The sequence below is a fragment of the Bos taurus genome, chromosome 5 (genome assembly GCF_002263795.3).
Source record: "Bos taurus isolate L1 Dominette 01449 registration number 42190680 breed Hereford chromosome 5, ARS-UCD2.0, whole genome shotgun sequence".
In the NCBI taxonomy this organism is placed as follows: Eukaryota; Metazoa; Chordata; class Mammalia; order Artiodactyla; family Bovidae; genus Bos; species Bos taurus.
In genome coordinates, this window is record NC_037332.1 from 77,670,520 (window position 1) to 77,697,910 (window position 27,391).

Below are 27,391 nucleotides of genomic sequence, written 5' to 3' on the forward strand. Positions count from 1 at the left end.
TTCCCTGTTGGCTCAGATGGTAAAGAATCTGCCTACAATTTGGGAAACCCAGGTTCAATCCCTGGGTCAGGTAGATATCCTGGAGAAGAGAATGGCTACCCACTCCAGTATTCTTTCCTGGAGAATTCCATGGACAGAGGAGCCTGGCAGACTAAAGTCCATGGGGTTGCAAAGAGTCAGACATGGCTGAAAACACTTTCATTTTCACATCCATATATGACTACTGGACAAACCATAGCTTTGACTATATGGACCTTTGTAGGTAAACATTCAGTAAAATATCATAAAAGATAAAATCATATATCAGGAAATTGTACAATTATTTAGAAAACCAAAGACATGATATTTCAAAAACTGTGATCCTTTTTTTAAATTAATTTTCATTGGAAGATAATTACTTTACAATATTGTGATGGTTTTTGCCATACATCAGCATGAATTGACCACAGGTATACATGCGTCTCCCCCATCCCAAACTCCCTTCCACCGCCCTCCCTACCCTATCCATCTGGGTTGTCCCAGAGCACCAGATTTGGGTACCCTGCTTCATGCATTGAATTTTCAATGGTCTTCTAGTTTACATATGGTAATGTACATGTTTTAATGCTACTCTCTCAAATCATCCCACCCTTGCCTTCTCCTACTGAGTCCAAAAGTCTCTTATTTACATCTGTGTCTCCTTTGCTGCCCTGCATGTAGGATTGTTGGTACCGCCCTTCTAAATTCCATATATAGGCATTAATGTGCAGTATTTGTCTTTCTCTTTCTGACTTACTTCACTCTGTAAAATAGGCTCTAGGTTCATCCACCTCATTAGAACTGACTCAAATACATTCCTTTTTTATAACTGAGAATCCCAACCATAACTTCCTTATCCATTCATCTTCTGATGACATCTAGGTTGTTTCCATGTCCTAGCTATTGTAAAGAGTGTTGCAATGGACGTTGGAATACATGTGTCTCTTTGAATTCTGGTTTCCTCAGGGTGTATGCACAGCAGTGGGATTGCTGGGTTATACGGCAAAAAAACTGTGATTCTTATAGAATTTTGTAAGGTGACTTAATGTCACATACGTATCAGTAGATACCATACAACTGTCTTATGACCTAGAAATTACACTCTTGCCTATTTACAAAAGAAAAATAAAATCATGTCCATCAAAAGACTTATACAAGAATGCTTCATAGTATCTTTTATCCTAATAACTATAAACTAAGGTCCATCAATAGGTAGATTGATAAAATGTGATGCATTCATAAACCAAAATACTCTCAGCAGTAAACAAAAGAACTACTGAGATAAACACAGTAATACTGATGAACCTCAAAAACCTTATGTTAAGTGAAAGAAATCAACACAAAACAGCAGATCTCTATGAGTTGGTTTATATGATATTCTAGAGTAGATAATACCAATCTATAACGACAGGAATAGAAACAGTAATTATATCTGAGGGGCAAGAGACAAGGGGACTTTCTAGATGATGGACATGTTCCATATCTTGACTGACATACTGGTCACTGAACTGTACACTTAAGATCTGAGTACTGTGGCATGTAGACTATACCTCGATGCAAATAATATCTCAATCATATATTAATAAAATTGGGAGGAAAAAGTTAAAGGAGAAACTGAAAAACTTTGGTATTGCATATAAAATGGTGTAGTCACTTTGGAAAACAGTTTGGTAGTTTCTCAAAAACCAGAAAATGAACTAGCAATTCTATTCCAAGGTACCTATCCAAGAAAAATGAAAACATATCTACAAAAAGACTTGCATGTGATGTTCATGTCAGGATTTTTCACAATAACCAAAAAGTGGAAACAACAATCCAACAACTAATGAATGAATAGGCAAAATGTGGTATATCCTTTCAATAGAGTATTTTTAGCAACAAAGGAGGAGAAGGCAATGGCACCCCATTCCAGTACTCTTGCCTGGAAAACCCCATGGACGGAGGAGCCTGGTAGGCTGCAGTCCATGAGGTCGCTAGGAGTTGGACACGTCTGAGCGACTTCACTTTCACTTTTCACTTTCATGCACTGGAGAAGGAAATGGCAATCCACTCCAGTGTTCTTGCCTGGAGAATCCCAGGGACGGGGGAGCCTGGTGGGCTGCCGTCTATGGGGTCGCACAGAGTTGGACACAACTGAAGTGACTTAGCATAGCAAAGCATAGCAACAAAGGAAAAAAGTACTGCTACAACACATGCTACAACATGTATGAACCTTAATTAACATTATGCTAAGTGAAAGAAGTCGGTCACAAACATCACATATTATATGATCTCATTTATATGAAATGCCCAGAAAAAGCAAACCCAAGGAAACAAACCCCAATGGCTTGGCAGTAAAGAATCTGCCCGCAGTGCAGTAGCTGCAGTACATGCGGGTTTGATCCCTGGGTGGTAAAGATCCCCTGGAGGAGGAAATGGCAACCCACTCCAGTATTTTTGCTGGAAAATCCCATGGACAGAGGAGCCTGGTGGGCTATAGTCCATGGGGTGGCAAAGAGTCAGACAATATTGAGCACACAAGGCAAAAGATGTATAAATATCCAATAGAGAAATTGTATACCAGGAAAAACTATTTTTGAGACAAAGTTACAATATTCATAATTGACAAAGAATATCTATGAATTATGGGGGAAAACAATGAAATACCCAAAGGAAAAATGTGATGATGCCTTTTTATGTCAACCATAAATAAGATCAAAATGTGTTCAAGATTATTACGCAAAAAATGTTTTAAAACTCTGTTGGAAGAAGCAGACAGTTTCTCTGTGTTTTCTTTTTTGATATAATACAAAAATAGTTTTTGAAAATCTTGGTGAGGGATAATTTGTGGAATAAGTGGTTCCTACAGACTTCACATTCCTTTATTCAATATTTATTGAATCCCAAATATGTGCAAGTTTCTTAAGAAATGTTTGATGGCAGCTGTATTTAAATAATTTTTCAGAGGAAAACTAAAATGAAAAAAGTGGCTAATAATTTCTAAAGGATTGGTAAGAATTGCGTATGGAGTGAGAGATTACTTTAGGGTATTTGATCTAGTTCTGAGTTACTGCATTTTTAAGAAAAGAGGCAACACTCTAAAGTTAAAATTATGTGAGCATGACTCCCTAGCTGTTTTCTGTTTTCTTTCTGTCTTTTCCTTTCTCTCTCTCCCTCCCTTCCTTTCCCTTATTTTCTTTCAACTTTCCATATTCCTCCATCCTTTTGCGCTTCTTCCCTTCCTTAAGAAAGCATTTATAAAAATGATCTTGTAAGCTAAAGTTTTCATTGATAGCTGAGAAATAAGTCAATACTAAGCTTATCTCCGGAGAAGGCAATGGCACCCAACTCCAGTACTATTGCCTGGAAAATCCCATGGACGGAGGAGCCTGGTAAGCTGCAGTCCATGGGGTTGCAAAGAGTCAGACACGACTGAGCGGCTTCACTTTCACTTTTCACTTTCATGCATTGGAGAAGGAAATGGCAACCCACTCCAGTGTTCTTGCCTGGAGAATCCCAGGGACCGGGGAGCCTGGTGGGCAGTCGGACACGACTGAAGCGACTTAGCAGCAGCAGTAGCAAGTTTATCTCAACAGCAGTTAGTGTTGAGATAGCTAATCAGGTAAGCAGGATAGAGCTTTAAGGAATTTAAGGGGAAATTAGTACTGATGGCAATTAGAGCTCTGCTCTAGATGGAGTAGCAGCCCTGGCCAGAGAGTTGAGAGCAGAGGTAGGTAGTAAATTCATACACTTTACATTGCTGGTATTAGTTGGGTTATGCTGTCATAACCCAATGGGAAAATCCCATGGATGGAGGAGCCTGGTAGTCTGCAGTCCATGGGGTCGCGAAGAGTCGGACACGACTGAGCGACTTGACTTTCACTTTTCACTTTCATGCATTGGAGAAGGAAATGGCAACCCACTCCAGTGTTCTTGCCTGGAGAATCCCAGGACGGGGGAGCCTGGTGGGCTGCCATCTATGGGGTCGCACAGAGTCGGACACAACTGAAGTGACTTAGCAGCAGCAGCAGCTGTCATAACCCAACAGCATAACCATATAGGCATAACCGTACCTGGTGATGCTGACTGAAAAACTGAACAATGCATTATTAAAGACAATAATCACAACAGACAATGACTTGGCCTAGGGAAAGTATAGAATAGAGATTAATATAATTAATGTCTAGAACATAAGCACCTTGAGGGCAAAGACAAGGCCTGTCTTATTTAGCAGACTATCCCCAATTTGGTGCCAGGAAAGCACATGAAGGAATGAATAGATATTCTGTCCTAACCACCAACCATTCACAAAAGCATAAGAGCACTAAACACTTCAGACTTCTCTACACAGGAAAGAGGTAAGAAGGCCTGAGCCTTGGGACTACTCCACCCCTTCAAAAGATGTGAAATGGTGGGTAGGACTAACGGTGGGCAAGAGGTGAGTGAGAAGGTGAATGGAGCCAGATCTACTCTAAGAAAGGTCTGGACTCTGACTCTGCTACTGCTTTTTCTCTGGAAGGGCTTTTTCTTCCACAGCAAAGTGCTATGATCCGAGATTCAAATGTGAGTTTAGGGATAAAGAGGCAAAGTAGCTTGCTGGCAAGTCTATTTCCTGTAAAAAAAGACTCTAAGGTTTTTGGGTAAAGAAATCTTGTCTTTTCCTCTCTTTATCACCAGTACCTAGTATAAAAGAAAACCAATCCCTCCCGCTCACAAAGATCCCAGCAGCAGTGGTGACCCCAACTAACAATAATCCACCAGCCACTGACTCTGTCCTCGTTGGATAACTGGTTGTTCTACACTTACCACATGGAGACAGATAAAAGCAAGCCAGTAATGAATACATTAGCACTCAGTCCTAAGTAGAAACAAATATTAAAATAAGGAAGGGAGGAAGGCAGGGAAAACTGATGCAAAGAGGGGAGAAAGGAAAGAAAAGGCTATCTTAAAGACTAATGCTCAGTTCTAGCAGTTTTAGTACTTTATTTTCAAAAGTACAGATACATAAGTAATAAAAAAAGAAAAGCATTTACATTGCTAGCTCAGCCATAACATAACTGTGATGTAAGCCTTATTGTTTACTCCAGATGGGGAAGAACAAAGGGTACCCTGAGTGAGGTACCGTAGCAAAAGAAAAAAGTACTGACTGCTGTGTGTTGATCTTAAGTTATAAAGGAAAGGGAAGCATCAAAATTTTGTTCTATGTGGGAATACTATATATCACACTTCCTAGGGACCTAATTTATGATGTGATTACATTTTTAAAATGACAGTAAAGTCTTAATTTCTAGTTCTTACCACATCCCCATCAGGAGTTGGCTGTGGCTCTGACAGCAGGCTAACAGACCTGCCCTGCCTGGAGCACCGCCAACCACGCTGGCAGAGGGAGAAGAAACATGGCACGCGGTGCAAGCTCCCAAGGCTCCCACTTGAGAGGGATGTCTGTCTCACATTTCATAGGTCCAGACTAGTCAAGGTGCCATGTTTGAGCTCACCAGGGCAGGAATGTACAATGTTCCTATAGAGAGGCACGCACAGAGAGGGTGTTCTTCCATAGTGAACATCTTTATTTTGATCTCAGTCTCAAAAAGGAATTTCTTATCACTTAACTATTTTAAGAATGAATCTGGGTGATTATTTGAAATCTTATATTTGAAGGACAAGTCACTTAACCTCTGTGGGCCTCAATTTGCCTGAAATACTGTCATTGGACTAAATCAGGGTTTCCAACCTCAGCAGTATTGACATTTGGGTGTGAAAGCTTCCCTGCATATTGTGGGTGTTTAGCAGCATTCCTGGCTGGCCTTTACTTCAGGCTACCAAAGCTCCCAACCCAGAAGTGACAACCAAAATGTCTCCAGACATTGAGGGCTAGATTCTCTCTTATGTCACTTCAAATTCTCAAATTCAATGCTCCACTAACCTATGTTTAAACCAATAAGACTCTTTGCCAAATTTTGGGCATACAAAATATGCCAGTTCAGGAAAGTAATAACTACAATCTGTAAAGTAACATTTTGAAAGTGAGGCTTCACTTGCTGTAAACACAAAATATAGATCCATCAGCCTTCTATTATGCTAATTAAAGTTCTGTAACCTTTAAAAAAATAAAGTACACTACAAGGAAATGAGCAAACAATATTTCTGCAGAAGGCAGGGAACCAGATCCTTTTATGTGAGTAATGCTTAGGCTCTGTCCCAAAAAGGTTTCAAACGTTTAAGTGGTTTAGACATATTTTATTTATTGAATTTATATCCTGCCTTAATTCCAAAAAGCATCTGTGGCAGGTTGCAAAGAAGCATAGATAACAAAAGTGGAAATAATGTAATAAAAATAGAGGGAAATATGTAATGAACAAGAAGAAACAAATATTCTAGTCCTAAAAGTCAGCATCATTTCTGCAATTGTGCATAAAATGTAGCTCAGAATTTCAGGATGTCTAAATAAAAGTCAGAAATAAAATAATTATATAATTTGCATTATTGGTTGGTAAAGAATCCACCTGCAAAGCAGGAGACCCCGGTTCAATCCCTGGGTCAGGAAAATGCCCTGGAAAAGGAGATGGCAGCCCACTCCATTATTCTTGCCTGGAGAATTCCATGGACCAAGGAACCTGGTGGGCTATAGTCCATGAGGTCGCAAACAGTTGGACATGGCTTAGCAAGTAAGCACACACAAGCACACATTTGCATTGTCAGAGAAGAAAAATTATTTTCTAGAGAAACAAGGTTTTATTTAGGATTAAACTCAGAGATATGTTTCATGTGAGAAGGACTCATATTCTATGGTTTCACAGGAAAAGGTGCTTCTTGTATAATAGCTGAATATAATTTAAAAACATCTCTTTTAAACACAATTTGGTGAAAGTATTTCTTTGGTAAGCTAAAGCAACATGAAGAGCTTTCCATAAAAGCTTGGAGTGACCTAGGTGATCCAAGGATGAGATGTCATTTGCCTACAAAAGTGGTTTTCAAAATGTGGTTGGTGGAGAAAACTTTTCTTCAGAGAGAACCTTCTAGAAAAGTCAGACTGAGGTAAAGCTGCACTTTCCCTCCCATCACTGTCTGTCCTGCTCAGAAGGCTCCTGTAACAAAATTCAAAAGGCACCAACCTAGAGAATAAAACTTTAAATGCCTAGAATGGATTCAACAATTCAACAAATATATGTTATGTTCCATGCTAAGTACCAGAATAACCATTGTTGTATATATTATTATCCTTAAAATATTTTTTTCAGTTACACTTTTAATGAGAAAAGTGACAGTTCCCAGTACAATTCCAACAGAGCCTAAAGTGCTAAATAAGCCCAGATGCTTAGACTTAAGAGAGTTTATCACTGAGCCCACTTACATCACAGAAATGAAAGTTCCTGACCAGGATTCACTCCAGGTGTAGGCTGCTGCTGCTGCTGCTAAGTCACTTCAGTCGTGTCCGACTCTGTGCGACCCCATAGACGGAAGCCCACCAGGGATTCTCCAGACAAGAACACTGGAGTGGGTTGCCATTTCATTCTCCAATGCATGAAAGTTAAAAGTGAAATGGAAGTCGCTCAGTCGTGTCCGACTCTTAGCGACCCCATGGACTATAGCCCACCAGGCTCCTCCATCCATGGGATTTTCCAGGCCAGAGTACTGGAGTGGGGTGCCATTGCCTTCTCCGCCACGTGCAGGCAGTCCCATTTAAGTCAGGATTCTTCTCACAAATCTATTTTGGATCCACTCAGGACCTAACCTAATGATTGTTTCACATAAAAATTGCTACATTGCTCAGAGTTGCTGAGGCAATCTGAGCCTAAAAAGTTTTCAACATTAATGTTACCAGCGACCATCCACTGCTTTGACTTTCTGGCTCCTGTCAGCCAAATGCCAGGTAACTGTTCTCACCTCAGCCTCAAGGACTGCCTCCCTGACCCCTCTCCCTCAAGGTCAGGCAAGAACCACCCCGAGCAGCTGGCTTTCATTCCCTGCCCTGAACCCCTCACCAGGCCTTGCCCCTCTGTCCTGAGTGAGGTCTTTTAAGCAGAAGGCTCATTGAGGCTGTCTTAACAGGTAAGTAGAAAGCAAGGGGCTTGCATAGAAAACAATGGGGCTTTCCTGGTGGCTCAGACAGTAAAGAATCTGCTTGCAATGTGGGAGACCAGGGTTCGATCCCTGGGTTGGGAACATCCCTTGGAGAAAGGAATGGCAACCTACTCCAGTATTCTGACCTGGAGAATTCCATGGACAGAGGACACTAGTGAGCTACAGTGTATGGGGTTGCAAAGTGTCCAACGCAACCGAGCAACTAACGTTGCTCACACACACACACACACACACACAAAACAAGGAACAAAAAACTGCGCCGGGGAAACAGAACTTTGAAACCTTCACTCTCCCTCCCACCAAGAATACAAAAGTATGCATTCTCAGATTTATTTTATGATTCAAATGTATATTCGAGGTCCTCTTTGAGAAGAGTGGGAGAAAGGTGTTTGACCAAGAACTATAACTTGGCAAAGCTTAGTCATGTGTTAGTAGCTAGTTCTAAATAACATTACATAATCCGATGTAACTGACAGCATGAATAAGCTACAGAATGCAATCCTGTAACTGAACTAAATAACACAGAGCAGTCTGATACTTCTCATTTACACATTGAAAAGAGTCTATCAAAATTATCTTTGCTTTATCAAAATTAGTATTGCGAATTTCTTCTTTGTAAATAGGTTAAATACACAGACATTAAAAAATATATCCAGGGACTTCCCTGGTGGTCCAGTGGTTAAGACTCTGCACTCTCAATGCAGGAGGCATGGGTTCCAAACATGGTCAGGGAACTAAGATCCCACATGCCTCTCTTTGTGTCAAAAAAAAAAAAAATTTTAATAAAAAATAAAACCCAACTTTCAATAATAATAGCAAACACTTACATAGGCCCTACTATAAGCCAGACATTATTTAGAGGGAAAAAAATACATTTATTTACATAAATATAAATACATGCCATCTCCTTAACATTATTGAGTACATTATTATTTCCTTTTTAAATGTGAGGAAACTAATCCACAAGCTTATGAGTGGTAGGGCTGGGATTGGTTTGCAGACATTTGGTTCTGTTCAAAACGTCCCTAAGTCATTTGGTCCACACCAAAAGGTCCTTGATATTTAGTCCTGCTCAAACCCCTTGGCAAAGACCAAATATGCTCATGGACATTTGGACCAAATTTCAAGCACTTTTTTGGCATGGACCAAATGGCTCGTGGATGTTCTGGACAGAACCAAATGTCCTGCAAGGCTGGGATTTGATGCAAGGAAGCTGGTCTGCAGAATCTGTGCTTTTAACCACTATGAAAGATCCTCTCTGGATTTCACATGTGACCTAACATTAGGAAGATCCATGTCAAATAAGAATGACTCTCAGCTACTTCCTTATAACTGCTAGGTGCCCATAAAAGGAGAAATATTTTTAAATTCTAAGCAAAACATGAATACATATGAGTAACTTCAACCAAGCCAGGTCCTGTAATCTATTCTCCAGTCTGTCATAAATGCATCTTTGCTCTTCTATTTCAGAGTATTGGCAAACACTTTACTTCTCATTTTCATTTCATTCCAATAACACAGCTTTTGTATACTTATGAATTAGGTAGTAGCTGAAAATATCTGATTATTTTGTGATCTATATAACCTAGACTTGATTCTGGAAAAGAGAAAAGAATATCTAGAATTTAAGAAATGGAATCTGAAGCATTTTTTTTGAATTGATTTAAAACAAGTTATTTTCTTCTTATAAAAATAATGCATGTTATGGTAGAAATTTTAAAAATACGATCTGAGAAAAACAAAGTTAAAACTTATGGCCCAGTGATAACCAATGCAAACACTGTCCATTTTATTTCTATGCTGAAACCAGCTACCACTTACTTGGAATTTAAAGATTGTAAGGCACCATGCCAAGCCCTTCTGTTTCCTTGTTAAATCTTCACAAAAACCTACAAGGCAAATATTATTATTATTCCCATTTTGGGGGGTAACTGAGGCTTAGAGAAGTCTAGAAACCTCAGCCAAGTGTCCCAACCTAGGACTAGAAAATTGCTAATACAATGAGTCCAATGAGGCAGGTACCCCACCTACAACCCTACTTTAGGCACTGTGGATAGAGGTTTAACAAATGTGGTTAGCTTTCATTCTCCCCCAGTTTTATCCCTTTTCATTTAAACACAGGTTTACTTTAACTCAGGGTTTCTCAACTTGGGCAGTAATGACACTGTTGGCTGAATGACTTTGTTGTGGGCCCTGTCCTGTGCAACGCAGGACTTTGGATGTTTAGCAGCATCCCTAGCCTCTACCCACTAGATGCCAGGAGCGTTGCTCCCCTAGTTGTGAAAACCAAAAATGTCACAGACACTGCGGAAGGGGGAGGTGGACAATATAGCTCCCAACTGTTAAAGCCTGATTTTAAGATAGTCTGTTAACTGAAACAGACTATTCTTATAAAACTAATTCAATAAAAATTACCTACAAATCTCCTTTTATAAAGGTGCCCTTCAGAATTCTTAAAAGGGTCCACATGTACTTCTCTCTAGTTTCTAGGTATTCTGCATCATTTTACAGTTTAGTTTTTGAATAGTCGAATCCTTACAAATCTTCAAATCAGTCAAATTATAAATCAGCTTAAGGCTAACTGCCAAATCTTGAAAAATGAACTTTAGCCAAGTATCTCCTCAAATACTTTTATAGAAATCTGAACAGTCAATTCCTGCAGTCTCTTTTCAAAGAGACTTCTAGTAATTCCAGTCTTTGTTCTCATAATATTCTATGAGTATAAATACTCTCTCTATACATTCGATATCATGAGTTTACATACTCACGAACCCCATTCATCTTTACTGCAGTAAATCATAATTTACATAGCATTCTTCCAGAGATTGCTAAACGAATGTAAACTTCCAAGGAGGCAAAATGGATACTGTAGGTTGGTGCTTAACATTCATTCTAACTTCTTTCTAATGAGGTTTCTTTCCAAGTAGAAGCTGGAATATTAAAAATTACATTTTATAGGACTGCCTTGCTGCTAGGTTTTTGAGTGTGATTTAGAGTCACCGTAGAAACACTTTTGTGGGATTTAACTGGAGGATGTAAGGCTGAGGTTAACGCTGGTTCTGCTATCCAGCATGGTGGAATTTTCCTTCTCAGTTACAATCCTACCAGAGACTGCAGCGTCAACTCCCTTGCTTCATGGATGTTGAAGGGTGTGACGAGGGACATCCTTTTACTGGGCATATTACAGCAGGCAGGGCATGATTCTGCAACTAGCAACAGCATCTGCAGTTTCCTGATGATGTTGGCTTCTTTACTACTGTCATGGTGGTATAACTCTGAAGCTGACAGCTTCCCAATATCAGAAAATTGGACAAAAATCCATGAAGAGTCATAGACGCATTAAAACATATTCATCAGAGCATTCTCTTTGTACACACTATTCCGTAGTATGTGATGGGAATACAATCACAAGTAAAATATACATGTCCCTGTACTTAGGGAGCTTTCAGCCTAGTTGGGTGGGGGGAGCAGAAATTAACAAATTAATTATACAAATAAATGTTTATTTACAAATACTGATTACCCTTAAAGTTCAGCTTTCATCTTACTCCTTGGGCAGTAAATACCATCAAGAATTTCTAGAATTCACTTCAACTTACTCAATGTTTAGTCCAGTTTATTGATCAAAAATTTCAAATTAAGGTAAGCTATAATCAGGAGTTTGGATATCAAATAAAGACAAATTCAAGCCAGTAATGATGACAATGCAAAACTTCCAAGAAGATCTTCTGGCAAATGACTACAGTTCAACAGTTACCGTAAGCAAAAGCATTCTCTCCTAAAGACAAAGAAAAAAAAATATAATCATGATGTCAGTGCTATGGAAAATAATTGGTCATATTGACATGCCTTTAATGGAGTCTATGTCTCTGGTTGAATGACATTGATCTCACTAATGTTCTTTCTAATGTCAGCTCCCTTTCATTTGTTATACTGCATGCCATTTTTCAGCTTGGAAGGATTACTACTCAGCATTAGGATAAGCAATAATTTCACAAGGTTGTCATCAGGCTCAAATTCTTGACAATGTGGAGGGGCGGGGTTCAGCAAGTCATGTAAAAGATTGGATTTAGGTGAGTCTCAAGAAATATTGTCATCCAAATCTTCTTCTTTCTGGATCTGAATAGATTATGGGCAATATCGGGTAATATTGTACATTAAGACTTCCAGACAAAAGATAAATATATTGCTCATAGAGTGGTAGAGTTAACCTATCCCATTAAAATAGTTTTTAAAAAAATAAATGATGTTAGATATTTATAAGGTTATATCATACATAGTTCTGTTGCAAAAAAAGCAAATTTGGGTAGAGTTTAAGTACAAGTGAAACATTATCTACCTTCATTTGTTTTAACTTAATTATATAAGGAGGAAAATGGAAAATTAGTAAGGTATGTATATTTGTGTGTGTGTGTGTGTGTGTGTGTACGTGTGAAAGAGAGAGAGGGAGAGATCTGAAACTTAATTATATAAAAATAGGTTTCACCAATAACAGGAAAATCTACTCAGTATCTTATACATAATATACTCTAAATTGTTGCATAAATGAATGAATATGAAAGATAAAAACAATTTTAACTGGCACCACTGTATTTCAAAATAATTCATATTTTCATACCAGATTATAAGGATTAAAACTGATTTCAATAAACTAGCTCTTCTTACCCAGATTTAATATTGAAAAACTCATGCTTCCTGACTGTCCAAAATCTGTACTGAGGCACACACAAAAAATTTTTTTTTAAGTGAGGCACTTCCATTTTCAAGATAAATGAACAAAATCTCAACAAGAGTGGTTACTTTGAACCATATTTATGGAATATGATATGATAGATTTTTAAAGATACGTTAGCTTTCCTGGTGGCTCAGAGGTTAAAGCATCTGCCTGCAATGCAGGAGACCTGGGTTCGATCCCTGGGTTGGGATGATCCCCTAGAGAAGGAAATGGCAACCCACTCCAGTATTCTTGCCTGGAGAATCCCATGGACGGAAGAGCCTGGTGGGCTACAGTCCTCAGAGTTGCAAAGAGTCGGACATGACTCAGTGACTTCACTTTCACTTTCTTTAGCTTGCAATAGTTTAGCTTTGTGTTAGAGGTGTCAGATGCCAATACACACATGTCATTGTCACAAGTGGGCAATATCTTCCCCATTTTGCAAGTGAGAAATCTGAGGCTTGGAGAGATCAATACTTCCCAAGAGTGACAACTGGGCATGGTGGGGCCTGGATTTGAACTTCAGCCTGTTAGGCCCAATGCATCCTACACAAAGAAAGCTGTGATCCAAGTGGGTAGCCGTGTGACTCCTGCTGAAGGGGAAGCCCAACTATAGGTAGGAATTAACTGCCCTACTTCCCCCCTGGGCACAGGGATGGCAAGGCAATTGGGGAAGAATGTCAATACACCAGGGAAACAGAGTTCAAGCCAGAATCCCAGGAAGATGGTAAACATGGCAACTTTTGCTTGGGGACATATATAACTAGCAATCATTTTGACATATCAAACACTGGGTCTTTGGATGCAAAACAATTCCAGAATCCCACCTGCTGGTAAACTGGTTCTCTCTGAACATTTTGCCAGGATGGGCTCTTGGAACCAAGATGTTGGAGCAGCATTGACAGATGAAGAACAGTAAAGGCTGAGGCTAACAGGAAGGAGGACACATAAATTTTGGTTACTGTACCATGATGTTACAGCAATGCCCGACAGGGCTACAGGTATGTGTAGCATTACTGAGTCTACAATGAATAGCCCTAGACCACTACATTTCTTGTGGTTTTTCTCTCTTCCTTCCCTGGCAGCCTACTGGGAGTCACTTTTTGCTGTCAGTATGCCTGATGAGCAACTTCTCTCTCCCCTACTCTCCCTATCAGCCTCACCAAAATCAAACATCTTACTAATATAGCTAACTCTATATTCTAGGAAACTTGTAAACCGAACTTTTTGATGGTATACAAATTATACTCGTATCACTGGTCCCATTCTTTCATTCACCCATGCAACAGGCATTTCTTAAGCATCTTTAATCAAAAGTGGCAGGCATTGTGCAAGGCCCTAGGAAAAGAACACCAAAGACCAAGTTTCTGCATTTGAAGAGCTCATAAACCAGCAGGGACAGAGAAGAGGGACTATAAAATGACACTTCGGGACCTCACAGGGGCTGTAACAGAGTTCTGTACAAGTGTGAAAGTTGCATAGAGTTGGAAGCAAAGCTCTCATGAGACTCATGGAGGGTTGTTGGCAAATAAATTACATGAACTTCTCTGCATCCTGGGACAGGGGCCAAATCTGCCACCATAAGAATTTAAAGAAGATGAATAGCTAACATTTGTTGAATGCTTACTCTGTGTCAAAGGTATTCTTTTCACATATTAACTTATTTAGTTCTTATGACAACCTTAATGTGTTGCTATTATTTTTATTTTCCTTTTACATCTGGAAAATGACCCACAGAGAAATTAAATAACATGCCCAAGCTCATACCTCTAGAGGTGCCATGATCTAAAACCGGGCAGTCTAATTCCAAAGCCCACACCTTAACTACTTAACTATGTTACTGCCTCAATCCTCAGCACACAGTAGGTACCCAATAATTAATCATGAAGTCATGAAGTCGCTCAGTCGTGTCCGACTCTTCGTGACCCCATGGACTGTAGCCCACCAGGCTCCTCCATCCATGGAATTTTCTAGGCAAGAGTACTGGAGTGGGTTGCCATTTTGTGACATCTGTTGGCTAAAGGTCCTTTAGGTACTAAAGGCACAACTGTAGAGGAAGCCACCCTTATTACCAACCTTCATGTATATTTTCATTTGGCATCAAAACCCTTTGGGGATTATTACCCCGTTTTGCAGATGTAGAGACTGACACAAAGGGAAGTTAAACTTGCCCAGAATCACACAGCCAGTCCAAGGCAGACAGTGGATTTGGTCCAGGCAGTCAGTCTTCAGAACCCACACTCTTAATCATGACAGCAAAGTGAATATGGGAATTTTTTTTTTAAGTGAATAGGTGAAAAAGTAAATTTCCAAGGTACAATTCATTAAGCTATGCCCAATGAAGACAGGAATAAAAGGAGAGAGAGATTGAAAGAATACCTAGGAAATAAACTATCATGCTGAGAAGACAAAGAAATGGCGGCAAGAAGATTTAGGGCTGGATGCCTCCTAGTACCTCCCAGTAGGTACCCTTGAGCTCCCAGAATCTTGTTTCCTTCCAGAATGAGCAGAAAATGTGGGGGTACACCCTTGATTTATCATTTTTAATATCTGGACATAGACTGTGCAGGCTTCTGTTTATCCTCTTGTCCTAGGCCCCCAAAGTGCTTAGGGGTGGCTCTGAAAATCTATTAATGTAAACTAGCCAAAATAATAACACAACAGCTGCATTTTTCTCCTAGACAAAGAGGTTTGTCCTCCTGACATTTCATCATTCTACAGAAGTTAGATTCCTTAGCATCCATAAAAGTGAATCAGTTCTTCATTAACATTTGTATCTGTACATAAAGGATACTACAAAAAGAAATAAGCATTAAAAAATGAAAGTCAAATGGACACAGAGAGGCAGGGATCAAGTACTTATTTCTGAAAATAAGGCTCTAGACTCAAAATAATTATAATAGTGCAGAAGTGTGATTTCTAAAGAACTTCATCTGTTGAATTAACATCTAATATTTTAAAACATATGCCAAATACACCCACATTTGCTAAATCTGTAAAAACCAGACCTTTCATTTAGAAAAATAATAACTAATACACACATACCAGTAATTATATTTCAGGCAATTTACTAACTCATTTAGTGTATGTACGTCTGTCTCTCTATATATGTATATACATGATACACACTCACACAAATATATTCAGATAGACAATAGCTAATTTATACTAATCCAGAGACAGTCACCTTAGCCATATTGACATTTTTGGTCAGATCATTCTTTGTTTTGGAGGGATGTCCAATGCGTTGTAAGACATTTAGCAGCCAGCAGCAACCTCCAATTGCCATGGCCAAAAATGTCTCCAGACACTGCCAAATGTCTCCCAAGGTGGAGGATGGAGATGAAGAGGGCAAGTTACTCCCAGTTAAGAACCACAAATACATACTAATTCGTTCTGTATATGTATATAGGGGTGGAGATGTGTATATATATCTATATTATACATCTATGGAGAGCGAGGAAAAATGATGTGTAAATATGCATGTGTGTGTGTGTGCTAAGTCACTTCAGCTGTGTCCGACTTTTTGTGACCCTATGGACTGTAGCCTGCTAGGCTCCTCTGTCCATGGGATTCTCCAGGCAAGAATACTGGAGTGGGATGCCATGCCCTCCTCCAGGGATCTTCGCTGATGCAGGGATTGACTCTGTGTCTCTTCCATCTCCTGCACTGGCAGGTGGGTTCCTTACTACCAGTGCCCCCTGGGAAGCCCTATGTATAAATAGATAAACGGTGGTGGTGATTTGGTGGCAGTTTAGTCACTATTCATATCCGACTCTTGCGACCCCCTGGACTGTAATCTGCCAGGCTCTTCTGTCCACAGAATTCTCCAGCAAGAATACTGAAGTGGGTTGCTATTTCCTTCTCCAATAAATAGATAAATATGTATAGATAAATATGTAAAACCCCACAAGATAATACATACATTTTACAAATAAGAAGACTGAGGCACAGGGATGTTAAGTAATGTCCCACAGTTTAGCAAGTAACGAACCTAGAATTAAATCCATACATTTTTACTCTAGAAGCCATGCTCCTAAACACTGAACTACACTATATAATATAAACAATTTAAGAAATAAATAAAAGTCTAAACTACAGTCTACAACTCCTTCTTGGAAGACAACATGGTACAAAAGGTCACAGTATTTGACGTCTGGAAAATCTAGTATTGGCTCCTATCCTGGTTATGTATCCTCAAGCAAATTATTTACTACGTTATAGCTCAGTTGGTAAAGAATTTGCCTGCAATGCAGGAGACCCCAGTTCAATTCCTGGGTCAGGAAAATCCGCTGGAGAAGGGATAGGCTACCCACTTCAGTATTGTTGAGCTTCCCTTGTGGCTAAGCTTGTAAAGAATTCGCCTGCAATGTGGGAGACCTGGGTTTGATCCCTGGGTTGGGAAGATCCACTGAAGAAGATAAGGCTGCCCACTCCAGTATTCTGGCCCAGATAATTCCATGGACTATAAAGTCCATGGGGTCCCAAAGAGCTGGACATGACTGAGGGACTTTCACTTTCACTTCAAACACAAAAATAACAATTACACCATAAAATAATTTTGAGGATTAAATGATTGTAAAAAGTAATCTACAAGTCAGAGAATTAGCTTGACTATGAAAATACTACTTGATTTGCAAATGTCAAGTTAAAAGTTATTATTTTTAAAATAGGTCAGTAGCATTTATACAGTCACCAAAAAGCTCTATATACTCAGCAAAAACATGACCAGGAGCTGATTGTGGCTCAGATCATGAACTCCTTATTGCCAAACTCAGACTTAAACTGAAGAAAATAGGGAAAACCACTGACCATTCAGGTAAAACCTAAATCAAATCCCTTACGATTATACAGTGGAAGTGACAAATAGCAGAGAAGGCAATGGCAAGCCACTCCAGTACTCTTGCCTGGAAAATCTCATGGATGGAGGAGCCTGGTGGGCTGCAGTCCATGGGGTCGCACAGTGTCAGACACAACTGAGCGCCTTCACTTTCACTTTTCACTTTCACACACTGGAGAAGGAAATGGCAACCCACTCCAGTGTTCTTGCCTGGACGTCTCCAGGGACGGTGGAGCCTGGTGGGCTGCCATCTATGGGGCCGCACAGAGTCGGATACGACTGAAGCAACTTAGCAGTAGTAGCAGCAGCAGTGACAAATAGAGTCAAGAGATTAGATCTGATAGAGTGCCTGAAGAACTATGGACGGAGGTTGGTGACATTGTACAGGAGGCAGTGATCAAGACCATGCTCAAGAAAAAAAAAAATGCAAAAAGGCAAAATGGTTGTCTGAGGAGGCCTTACAGATAGCTGAGAAAAGAAGAGAAGCAAAAGGTAAAGGAGAAAAGGAAAGATATACCCATATGAATGCAGAGTTCCAAAGAATAGCAAGAAGAGATAAGAAAGCCTTCCTCAGTGGTCAGTGCAAAGAAATAGAGGAAAACAATAGAATGGGAAAGACTAGAGATCTCTTCAGGAAAATTAGAGATAATGAGTTGGTGATGGACAGGGAAGCCTGGCGTGCTGCAGTCATGGGGTCGCAAAGAACTGGACACGACTGAGTGACTGAACTGAACTGAAGGGAACATTTCATGCAAAGAAGGGCACAATGAAGGGCAGAAATGGTATGGACCTAATAGAAGCAGAAGATATTAAGAAGAGGTGGCAAGAATACACAGAACTATACAAAAAAGATATTCATGACCCAGATAACCACCATGGTGTGATCACTCACCTAGAGCCAGACATCCTGGAATGCAATGTCAAGTGGGCCTTAGAAAGCATCATACGAAGAAAGCTAGTGGAGGGGATGGAATTCCAGTTGAACTATTTCAAACCCTAAGATGAAAGTGCTGCACTTAATATGCGAGCAAATCTGGAAAACTCAGCACTGGCCACAGGACTGAAAAAGGTCAGTTTTCATTCCAATCCCAAAGAAGGGCAGTGCCAAAGAATGTTCAGAACACTGCCCAATTGCACTCATCTCACACGCTAGCAAAGAAATGCTCAAAATTCTCCAAACCAGGCTTCAATAGTATGTGAACCATGAACCTCCAGATGTTCAAGCTGGTTTTAGAAAAGGCAGAGGAACCAGAGATCAAATTGCCAACATCTGTTGGATCATAGAAAAAGCAACAGAATTCCAGAAAAACATCTAATTCTGCTTTATTGACTATGTCAAAGCCTTTGACTGTGTGGATCACAATAAATTCTGAAAGAGATGGGAATACCAGACCATCTTACCTGCCTCCTGAGAAATCTATATGCAGGTCAAGAAGCAACAGTTAGTACGGAACTGGAACAACAGACTGCTTCCAAATTGGGAAAGTTAGAACGGAACATGGAACAACAGACTGCTTCCAAATTGGGAAAGGAGTACATCAAGGCTGTATATTGTTACCCTGCTTATTTAACTTATATGCAGAGTGCCTCATGTGAAATGCTGGACTGGATGAAGCACAAGCTGGAATCAAGATTGCCGGGAGAAATATCAATAACCTCGGATATGCAGATGACACTACCCTTATGCCAGAAAGTGAAGAGATAAAGAGCCTCTTGATGAAAGTGAAAGAGGAGAGTGAAAAAGCTGGCTTAAAACTCAACATTCAGAAAATGAAGATCATGGCATCTGGTCTCATCACTTCATGGCAAATAGATGGAGAAACAATGGAAACAGTGACAGACTTTATTTTCTTGGGCTCCAAAATCACTGCAGGTGATGACTATAACCATAAAACTAAAAGATGCTTGCTCCTTGGAAGAAAAGCTATGACCAACCTAGACAGCATATAGAAAAGCAGAGACATTACTTTGCTGACAAAGGTCCATCTAGTCAAAGCTATGGTTTTTCCAAAAGTTGTGTATGGATGTGAGAGCTGGACTATAAAGAAAGCTGAGTGTCAAAGAACTGATGCTTTTGATCTGTGGTGTTGGAGAAGACTCTTGAGAGTGCCTTGGACTGCAAGGAGATCAAACCAGTCAATCCTAAAAGAAATGAGTCCTGAATATTCATTGGAAGGATTGATGCTGAAGCTGAAACTCCAATACTTTGGCCACCTGATGCAAAGAACTGACTCATTGGAAAAGACGGTGATTCTGGGAAAGATTGAAGGAAGGAGGAGAAGGGGCCGACAGAGGATGAGATCGTTGGATGGTATTACCGACTGGATAGACATGAGTTTGAGCAAGCTCTGGGAGCTGGTGATGGACAGGGAAGCTGGTGTGCTGCAGTCCGTGGGGTTGCAAAGAGTTGGACACAACTGACTGACTAAACTGATTGACTAGCATTTATGGGCTGTGCTTCCCTGGTGGTTCAGGGTTAAAGAATCTGCCTGCCAATGCAGGAGATGCAGGTTTATTCCTGGGTCAGGAAGATCCCCTGGAGATGGAAATGGCAACCCACTCCCATATTCTTGCCTGGGAAATGCCATGGACAGAGGAGCCTGGTAGACTACAGTCCATGGGTCATAAGACTCAAATACAACTTAGCAACTAACCACCACTACCAGTAAAGCATTTATCCAGTATAAAACAGTACCATAATTTTTGAGAAATTGTTTTGAGAGGTAAAACGTAAGGATTTCCTGAGATTTATTCTTATATCACAACATTATAGTGTCAATACTGTCAAATGGGTAGTAATCTTAAGATACAGAATCAAAAATACATTAGTAAACAGTGCATCATACACACATCACAAAACAGTATCACACCCTGCATGACATGAAACAAAATCTCTTATACGCACATATTTAAATTTATGTGTATTGGTATTTACATTTATATATGTACATGTATATGTAAGAATTTTTTGCTTTGCAGAAGAGAATGCAAATAGTTGGAGTTTTTCTTGAAAACAAATAATTTCAAATGACTTGTTAAGAATACAAAAAGTAGTTTCAACTGCTTCTAGCTTCAACTGCTGTGTTACAGAAGCTCTCCTAGTTGATCTAAACATATGTGTTCTGAAATACATACATGTTTTGCCTGCAGTAAGTAACACCAAGACAAGCTTAGAGATGTCATCACAGTATAATCTCAAAGTGTAAACTGACAGGCAGCTCATAGCTCTTTCAAAAAGAATAATATCAAAACACCAAAAAATATTTAAAAATTTTAGGGGAAATAGTCTAGGCTTCCAGTACCAAATAACTCCCACAAGGCTGTTCACACAGTGATCTCCCAGAGTGTCCCATCTGGAGCCAATACGATCCTGCTGTGCTTTGCTTCAGTACTTTAAGCGTGTCCCTAGACTCCGGCAACATGATAGCTGGGAACCCGAGCCATGGCTAAAGCCGCCCTCGGCTCTATCCCATTACTAATTCATCCCTGGGGCTGGGCCTGAGCTGTGCTGAGGAGCAGAGATGATGGCATTGCATCCTTGTAGGTACAGGCAGGCACTTTGCACACACGGATAGTCAATGAGAGCTGTTTGCCTGCTGCCTGGACTGCAGTGAGTCTTAATGGCGCACACAGAAACCCTGGAGGAGCAACCATTTTTAAGTGCAGTTTTACTGAAGAAAGGCCTGAGTCTGCTTCTGTCTCTTTACAAATGTCTGATAATCCACTCCTGTCACAGACTGACAGGAGGTGCTATTTTCCTTCCAGCCGTTGGGACAGACCTCAGGAGAGTAGTTATCTCTCAGTGGGCAGCAACAGCAATGGCTATTTCAAGACCGCACTGCAATTTGAAAATGTTATTCTCCACAGAGTTAAAAAAGTCACCATGGAACTACTTCTCTGAACTATACTGGTCAGTAGGATTCCTGAATAATTCCCAACAGGCTGGTGTCACTGGAAGGGAGGGCTTAGTACCTCTAGCCAGACAGTTAAATTTGAGACCTTTTCAGGGTTACATGTTGTAATAAAGGGGCAGAAATTTTTCAACGATTTCAAGTCATTGTTATAAAACCCATTTAATATAAGCAAATATATCTTACTATCTAAACACATACTGCTCCCAACAGTTTCTTTTATTTTAATGCAGTTGAAACATTAAAAATAAAGCATTTTTTTTCCTCTTAGGATTTTGGAGTGCAAACAGATGTATGAAAGAAATGCACTGCTCTTGTGATATTCTAGAACACCAATGGTAATCTTGCTTTTTACAATAATTTACCTTTCTTTGTAGGGTTCGAATTTTTTTTTTACCATAAACATTTATTAAAGGTGATACTTTCATTTTGAGATGTTCTTATCTCAGTGGAGAAGAGGGCTATATTATTCTTTTTGAGAATCTTAAAACAGTGGGTCCTTGAAATAGATACTACAATAAAAAAAATTCAGCTGAAATAGCCTACTAAAAGGTTGAATTTTAATCTCCATAGCTGGACAGCTGAAACCCTCCTTTTTGCATATCAATTAGATGGAGCTGCTCATCATTCTACCTTATGGTGTTACAATTCACAGATGGTTACTCCGGGGATGGATGCATTTCAGTAACAGTTTGAAATGCCCCTGGGTAATAAAGAGTGTAAATGATTGCTATGTCTGAAATAATGTGGACTGTTAGTGGCTGATAGGGTACAGCTGTGGACAAAGTTCACATTTGCTTTTAGGCCCTGTCTGCATTGTGAATTAAATAAATTAAAAAATATGTTGATTAACTGAAAAAATAACAACAAATTGTATTCAAGATACTTGATTTTAAGAAAACGACAACTTTTTTTTTGCATTGCATTTCAAGTAAGAAAAGCAAAAAGGTTAATTTTGCAGATGATCATTTCTCTGCCTAATTGCAGAAACAATACGGGGTAAAATGCCTGAATTAGGGGAAAGCCTTAAATGGGTTCATTTTAACTGGATGCAGAATAAAGCAAGAGGTTTATCCACAGTACAGATATTATTTAGTGTATGATTAAGTTGATTTACAGTACCAGGCTATGCTGAACTATATACAGGATATCAAATATGTTCCTTCTCTTAAGAAACTGAAAATCTGCTTTGATAGAAAAGAGTCATGCATACAAGACAAAACATAATAAAGTATTAGGTTACAAGCAGTACAGGTCATAAGACCCCAGGAATTTGAGGAGAGGAAAGGAGAATATGAGTGAGCTACATTCATTGGAAAAGCTTCGAGGAGAAGGTGGGTCTTGAGGGAAGTTAAAAAAGACCTACTTTTTTGAGACCAGCAAGGTCACGGAGTGAACACAAATGTGACAGACAAAGGAAACACTAGCTACTCAGAGTTCAGGGCTCACTTGCAGGAATAGTGAGCAGCTGTGAATGTCCGATTAAGAAACTTGACCTTGAGCTGGCAGACCTGAGGAGGCTGTTCGCAAAGGAAGGTTTTAAGTGGTATTTAAACAACAGATCTAACAATGGTGAGTAAGATAAACTGAAGTGGAGACCAGAGCAGTAATTCTTAACCCAGGGCACACAACAGAATTACCTAGGAACATTTCTACTCTAAATCTTGCCTTTATTTTTCAAGATCACTCCAGATATTGTGATTGTAATGGAGCTCAGAGTAATTCTTCAAGTAATTCTGTTATGATTCGTGTCTGAGCTACTTACTAAACCAGAAGTTTTTAAAAAAACAAAACAAATGCCCACCCCCCCCCAAAAAAAAAAAACCCAACAACAACAAAACCCTCTTGGGAGAACACGGAAGACATTTCAATGAGAATATGTAGCCATGGCAACAGGAATGGAGAAGAAGGAATTATTCCTACAATCACTACATAGGAAAACTCAACTGGACTTGGTAATGGGACTCAAGGAAGGAAAGCTGCCAAAGATGGATGAGTTCACGGTATTAAGCATAGGCAACTGGGAGAATTTCACTGGCATTGATAAAATTATGGGAATGTTACTAATTGAACGACATGAAGCCACAGAGTTGTCACTCAGTTGGCATCTGTGTCTAACAAAAAATGGTTAAATGAGAGGTAAAGCCTAGAAATGTGCCTCCTTAATACCAAGATGTTGGAAAAACTCATGAAAAAGAGTAAAAATGAAGAGCAGAGGCCAAGGACTAACTTGGGTCCCTATTCACAGAGGGGAGAGATAAAGAGCATTTGGGGAAATTTGGAGGAAGAGACTTAAAATGAGAATGAGGGAAAAGAATGTCATAGAAGCTTAGAGATGAAGGAAATAATTTAAAAGTGTTATGTCCAGAACACTCAACACTGAAAAAACAATATTCCTGACTTTAAGATAAGGTCCGTGATGAACTTGGGGATTTTACCAAAAAATCTTAGAGTAGGTTAAGTTTTGATTCATGTTTCTGATTTTAAGCACTAGGAATCTGGTAAGTCTTAACTGATTTAAGGTTTTGAATTTCCTCTCCTGTCAGGTGGGCTTTGTGGACTGACTTCTTCAGAGCAGTTTTACTATGAAGCTTCTCGAATGAACTGAAGAATCTGCTCTCAGACCCAGGTGTCAGATGACCACTCAAATCTAACCAGATATATAGCTGTGCATTTCTTTGATGATATTACTACTATATGAAGTAGGTTTGATTTCTTTAAAAAAAAAAATAAAGAAATAAAAGATTAGCATATATGCTTGTTTATATCCTTAAACGGGAGAAATAACTCCTTAAACAGGAGAACTTATTCTCACTTTGCTCATATTTCTGTTTTCTCAGGACTGGGTCCCAGAAGCCATGTTTGCACACACAAATCTCCCTGGTTATAAATGGACCAACTGCTTATCCCAGGTGGGCCAACCCATTTCTCTCTCACTGGCAGGTGCAATTGGGATTTGCACCAGCCTCTGCCAACTGCTTAAACTAAAGACATATAGTCTCAGGAACTGTGGAGCATCCACTTTCCACCATGGAAAGTGAAAGTTAAAGTTAGTCACTCAGTCATCTCCGACTTTTTGTGACCCCATGGACTGTAGCCCCACCAGGCTCCTCTGTCCATGGAATTCTCCAGGCAAGAATTCTGGAGTGGGTTGCCATTTCCTTCTCCAGGGGATCTTCCCAACCCAGGGATCAAACCCAGGTCACCCACATTGTGAAAGACTATTTACTGACTGAGCCACCAGGGAAGCCTTGGAGAAGCCTTCCACCATGAAGAAAACGGCAAACCCGAGGCAGGAAAAGAGAGGCAGAGTTGGGGACACCCTTCAGCGTGAGTCCACTCAGATATTCACTGTGACTCACCTGCTCTCAGGGTCTGCTCCTCTTCCTTCTACAGCCTCTGATTCCACAGCTGGCACTTCTGTTCCTCCCTGTCTCACAAATTTCCAGGAGGAGAATCTGCTAAAGCTTGGTTAGTCATCACCCAACACATAGTAACCACAATGTACAGTTAAAAGCCTAAGGATACCTGGAAATATGACCATCACAAAGCTGACAAACCTAGACAGTGTATTAGAAATCAGAGACATCATGTTGCTGACCAAGGTCTGTATAGTCAAAGCTATGATTTTTCCAGTATTCATGTACGGATGTGATAGTTGAACCATAAAGAAGGATGAGTGCCAAAGAATTGATGCTTTCAAATTGTAGTGCTTTAGAGTCCCTTGGACTGCAAGATCAAAGCAGTCAACCCTAAAGGAAATCAACCCTGAATATTCACTGGGACTGTTGACCTGATGCTAAGAGCCGACTCATTAGAGAAGACCCTGATGCTGGGAAATACTGAAGGCAGGAGGAGATGGGGATGACTGAGGATGAAATGGTTGGATGGCATCATCAGTTCAATAAACATGAGTTTGAACAAGCTCCGGGAGATAGTAGACAGAGGATCCTAGCATGCTGCAGTCCACGGGGTTGGAAAGAGTTGGATACGACTTAGCAACTGAACAACAACACACTGTTACATGCTCTGAGCAGAAAGTCCCAGTCACATAAATCTCAGTATTCTTTTACATCAAGGAAATTTTATATCTTTAAGCAACTGTGTCTGCTCCATTTTTCTGACAATGCCACCACCATCTGTTTTGATGCCTACAGTAAAGACACAAGCCAGCGGACCCTACATTTTTGGGGAATATTTGCTGAAGTACAAAAGATTTATCATAATTGCTGAGAAGCACAGTGCAGTTTATATGAAGATTACAAGAGCTATAATGAAAATGACAGGGAAATGCTCAGAAAAAAGAGTCACAGAATTTATTTGAGTCTTGTCTGCCTCCTTCCCTATGGAAAGGGCTCTCCTCTTCAGACTACTGTCTCTAAACAATAGCCAGCATAGTCTTATCTATTTCATAAGATACGAGAAAACCTCTTCTCTGGTGGGATATCAGACTATCATATACTCAGTACCCACCATGGACCCAACCAAGGCTTCTGTATCAGGCTGTGCAGACTTGCATTGCATAACATCTGGGGTAGCATTTCTGTCACTACTCTGCAAAGCTGTACAACACAGTAGCCCTGGAAATTATATGTCTATAGCATGGGAAAGCAAAAACAGGAATTCAGAGATGTTAACAAGCACTACATGGGTGCAGCTAAAGATAAGCATCTTCCTGGGTGTCCTTTCAGATCATCATTCTCTCTGTTCAGCCCCAAAGCCCAGTTCTTCTAATCCCTATCTTTATCCACACGCCTTTCTAAAACTGAGTGGGCAACTCGTAGGATCGTCCTGTTTGTACACAGCAAACCAAGCTAAATTCTCCAGGTCAAGAAGAAAATACATGCATTTTCTCTTCTTTCTTTTGACAAAACTTTCAGACAGACCAAAATACTAAGGACTACTGCAGAATCTCAAACTGGTTACTCACATGTCTTAAGATCAAGTGACCAGTATTCTCCCAAGTCAGACAGGGTCGATGTTTTGCCTTTATTCTTATTTTGCATCTTTTTAATTCTGACATTAGTTTTTTTCTTGGTTCACCTAAATCATCTAAAGCCCCAACTTTATTGTTCTACATTTCAGATGATTTTCTGGCAGTACTTCTCTGACAAAGCACACAAATTTAGCAACATAAAACAATATGTATTTCTTGACTTCAGAAAAAAATGGTTTGTTGTGTAACACATATCAGTTCAGTTCAGTTCAGTCATGTCCAACTCTTTGTGACCCCATGAATCACAGCACACCAGGCCTCCCTGTCCATCACCATCTCCCGGAGTTCACTCAGACTCACGTCCATTGAGTCAGTGATGCCATCCAGTCATCTCATCCTCTGTCGTCCCCTTCTCCTCCTGCCCCCAATCCCTCCCAGCATCAGTCTTTTCCAATGAGTCAACTCTTCGCATGAGGTGGCCAAAGGACTGGAGTTTCAGCCTCAGCATCAGTCCTTCCAAAGAAATTCCAGGACTGATCTCCTTCAGAATGGACTGGTTGGATCTCCTTGCAGTCCAAGGGACTGTCAAGAGTCTTCTCCAACACCACAGTTCAAAAGCATCAATTCTTCAGCGCTCAGCTTTCTTCAACAGTCCAACTCTCACATCCATACATGACCACTGGAAAAACCATAGCCTTGACTAGATGGACCTTTGTTGGCAAAGTAATGTCTCTGCTTTTCAATATGCTATCTAGGTTGGTCATAACTTTTCTTCCAAGAAGTAAGCCTCTTTTAATTCATGGCTGCAGTCACCATCTGCAGTGATTTTGGAGCCTAAAAAAATAAAGTCTGACACTGTTTCCCCATTTATTTCCCATGACGTGATGGCACCAGATGCCATGATATTCATT

At 40.0% G+C, this 27,391-nt stretch overlaps 1 protein-coding gene and 1 long non-coding RNA gene across 6 annotated transcripts in view; one reads left to right on the top strand and one right to left on the bottom strand.

The window, feature by feature from the left end:
- BICD1 (BICD cargo adaptor 1) overlaps positions 1-27,391 on the bottom strand; it is a 250,617-nt gene that overhangs the window by 189,003 nt on the left and 34,223 nt on the right. The window lies entirely within an intron of this gene.
- Positions 23,380-24,295, top strand: LOC132345320 (uncharacterized). Its single transcript, XR_009494604.1, has 2 exons — positions 23,380-23,547; positions 24,091-24,295. It is a non-coding gene; the product is annotated as an uncharacterized lncRNA (long non-coding RNA).